Consider the following 3822-nt stretch of genomic DNA (forward strand, 5'->3'; position numbering starts at 1 on the left):
AGAAACAAAAGATGCTAGATAGCAGAATGGGATATTAGGATGCAAAGTGAGCCAGCAGGGCTTCCGGTGGAAATGAAAGAGAAAAAGAAACCATTTCAGAAATGCCAGTGAAGGAGACCCAGCTGAATACAGCCTCAAGGACGTTTATTCATTCAACGAATAATAATTGAACACCTGCTGAGAGTCAGGCCCTGGGGACTCAGAGAGGCCCCTCCCCTCGTGGATGAGCAATAAACAAGCAAGAAATAAGTCAAGAGAGACATTTCAGAATGTGCTGCTAAGGCCTGTGGAGGAGCGCTGGCGGTTGGGCAGGGCTGGACGGGTGGGCTGGTTTGGTGAGGTGTCCAGGGAATTCCTGAGGAGGCCACGCCTCATCCGGGACCCGGGGGAACCAGCAGAGCCCACGTTCCCGGGCTGGCAGAGTGGGCAGCAACTCAAGGCTCGGCAGCAGGAGTGAGTAGCGTGCTGGGGAAGAGAAAGGAGCATGAGCTGGGGGCACGGGACAGCGTGGCCACTAGCGTGTGAGTCAGGAGGCTGTGTCGCCTCCCCAGCCAAGCTGTGGACACAGAGATCTCGCTAGAGTTAGAAGAGACAGTCTCTGCTTATGTTGGATTGGATGGGGCGATGGAGAAATCGGGGCTGACTCTGGACTTGTGGCTGAGCAGCAGGTGGAGGGTGAGTTCCAGGGGAGCTGACAGGCCCCCTGGGACAGGTGAGACGCCTGGGGAACATCCAGGCAGCAGCGTTACATCAGTGCTGCGGTGCATGAGGCCCGAGGACAGGGCAGAGGAAGCACAGAGAAGCAAGAGGGCAGAGATCGACATGCTTAGAGAGAAGATGGCTATGGAAGCAGAAGGAGGGAACCCATCAGCCACGCTTCCCCTCCAGAAGGAAGGAGAGGGGAGGAGGGAGGAAGGAGAAATAATAATTGGGGCAGAAGAATGTTCAGGCCCGATGTGTCCGAGTTGGGCCAGGACAGCAGAGGCGCTCAGGCAGGGCTGGAACACGGGGGTCGAGAATGGGAAACAGCTGGCATCCGTGTGAGGCGGGAGAGCCAGGGACAGAGGTCAGGGTGGCCTGGAGCCTGGACTCTGATGTTTTCCAGGAAACTGCCACAAATCCGGAATCTCCGGGCAGGAGCCCACCACGGCCTCCAGCTGCAGCGGGGGCGGGAGCCAGCGGAGAAGCTGCGGGCCTGGCTGCCCTGGGAGGTGATTCCTGGCTCCTCTTCTCGATGCAGAAAGAACCTGCAAGTGGAGAAACGCAGAGCAGACAACTGCCCACTCAGCCCAAAGATGCAAGAGAAATAAAGAGGGTGCCTGAAACAGGGACGGCCACGGGCCTGCGGTCAGTGGGGCTTTGCTGCAAGGTCTCTCAGGAAACCACCAGCCCAGGAAGACAAGGCCTGCGCCAGAGGTGACAGGACTGGTCCACGTCACGTCTCCAGGATTTGACGATCGTGTCTGAGTATGTGAGAGGATGGGTGTCCGCCCTCTCAGGAGACGCAGGCTGGAGGGTCAGAGGTGAGAGGCATTGAAAGTGTAAAATTCTCCTAGGTTGCATTTGTTTCTTGTAAAAATAAGACCAGTCACATTAGTAACAAGTGTCGTAACCAATTACCACACATTTGGTGGTTTAAAATCACACCATTTCTTATCTTGCAGGTTTGTCCATTGGAAGTTAGACCTGAGTCTCACTGGGGTACAATGAAGGTGTTGGCCCGCCCCGGTCCTTTCTGGAAGGTCTAGGGGAGAATCCACTTCCAGGCTGTGCAGGTGTCAGCAGAACTCAGTTCCTGGCTTTGTAGGATCAAGGTCCCCATGACCTTACTGGTGGTCAGGTGAGGACCATTCTCAGCTTCTAGAAGCTTCCCACATTCCTTGGCCAGTGGCCCCCTTGCTCCATCCTCAAAGCCAGCAATGACGGGTCGAGTCTTCACACTTGGTCTCTCCTGCCTCCTTTTGCGTCACCGCTCTGACTTCAGCTGGGAAAGTTCTCCACTTTTAAAGGCTCGTGTGATTCGATTGTGCTGACCAGAGAATGCGGGACAGTTTCCATCTCAAGATCTTCGTCTCTGTTGCATCTGCAAAGTCCCCGTCACCATGTGCAGTGGCCAGTTCATAGGTTCCAGGGACATTGCTGGCACCCTTCTCCAGCCTGACCAGGGAGAGAAAGGAATAAAGCAAATGGTACAGAATTGTGACCACTGGTGAATCTCGACAGATGGTGCATAGCAGTTCACTGCACACTCCTTGCTCTTTCCTATGGGTGTGAACACTTATCATGATAAAAATGTAAATACGCAGAGTCGTTCTAGACGAAGGGTCACGTCCACTATCCTGGGGTCAGAACACCCTCAGGGGTAACCTCCTCCTGTCTGGATTTGGGGTGCAGTGGGGTGAGGTTTACCCAGCCAAGGTGTTGCTCAAATACAGAGGCAGCGGCAACGTCCTCAAATTCTCAAACACGTGTCCAAGAAGGTGGGCTCCTGAGAAGGTCTTGATGCAGCTTCTTGAGGACAAATTCCAGAATTCAGGGACGGGGTAGGGGAGGCCTTCCATGAAGCCCTGATGCTATTTCCATGTAGAAGGAGCCAAACGGCCATGGGGTTTGGTCCTAGGCAGCAGGTAAGGGGTATAAACAGCTGTCAGGACACCCACGTCATTAACAGAATTGAGGGAAATGGATGAGGCAGGGGCACAGAGAAGGACCAACAGGTGCGTTTATTCCTCTGGTTTCCCCAGGAGGAGTTGAAAGTACAGTCAGATTTTATGAATCAAGAAATGAAGGTGACCCAGCACATGTGAGTCTTTCCCCGTCCCGGGGAGTGGGGTGCATAGTCTGGTTTTACTCTTTTTTATGTTGTCTCCTGATTACGGCACTCTGCGGCTGTGACTCCACGTGGTATGAGTTCAGGGGTGTAACCAGCCCAGGTGCTGGGTCCCGTGCCCCAAACGTCCCCGCAGCCCCCGCCCCAGCTCCAAGTCGCAGCTCTGGGCCCAGTGCCCAAGTCCTGCTGCCCCGAACGCCTTGCCACGCTCTGATCGAGGCTGCTCCTTCTGGCCCTCATGTCTGTCTTGGTTCTTCCTCCTGTCTGCACACCGTTCTTCCCTGTGCTCCTGGCAGGTGCCTACTCACTCACCTGCACAGGTTAGACACCAGGCCCCACAAAGCCTGCAGCGTCCTTGGCAGACCCGTGTGATCCTGTCCCAGGACACCGTTATGGCTCAGCATCATGTGTGTCCCTCCTGGATGGTAAGCTCCGATAACCCCCAGGGCCCTGTGCCTCCCCGGGCAGGCACTCCATCCCTGCGGCTGGAAGGAAGGGCACCGATGGCTGCCAAATGGCTGAGGGTCTGTAAGTGCCCAGATACGAAGAACCTGCTCAAAGTGGACAGCTCTTAAGACACAAGTGTGCGTCCACCCCGAGTCCTGTGGGGCTGCTTGCAGGAGCATCTCAGGGGCTCGACACATACGCCATGTGACCTCGAAAGTCTGGGTCACTGCTTTTCCAGAAAGCTCCTCCGTGAGCTGCATCAGCGCATATCAAAGAAAATCCATCAGCAGGCGTTTTCTTTAATTTTCTGTTCCTATTAGCAACGTTGACCCAAGGATTCCTGAGGGAAGGGGGCAGGCTGGGTTAATGCTCCTCCGTCTTTGTGCTCTCCTCCCGCTCCGTGGGCGGGGGCGCCCCCCCCCCCCGGGCCCTGCCCGCCTGTCTCTACCACCCGCTTGGTGCTCAGATTACAGTTCAGTTCAATTTTAATCCACTTCCAATTCGATTCTATTCAGTTCAGTTCAGATGCAACTCCATTCCTTTCC

At 55.2% G+C, this 3822-nt stretch overlaps 1 long non-coding RNA gene across 1 annotated transcript; it reads left to right on the forward strand.

Moving 5' to 3' along the window:
• The first annotated feature begins 333 nt into the window (after positions 1–333).
• Positions 334–2468, forward strand: LOC147913793 (uncharacterized). The gene is made up of 3 exons (XR_015556003.1): positions 334–453; positions 1106–1523; positions 1665–2468. It is a non-coding gene; the product is annotated as an uncharacterized LOC147913793 (long non-coding RNA).
• Positions 2469–3822: the final 1354 nt, after the last annotated feature.

This window comes from Ceratotherium simum, chromosome 24, assembly GCF_057802395.1.
Source record: "Ceratotherium simum simum isolate JZ-2026a chromosome 24, ASM5780239v1, whole genome shotgun sequence".
Taxonomy (NCBI): Eukaryota; Metazoa; Chordata; class Mammalia; order Perissodactyla; family Rhinocerotidae; genus Ceratotherium; species Ceratotherium simum.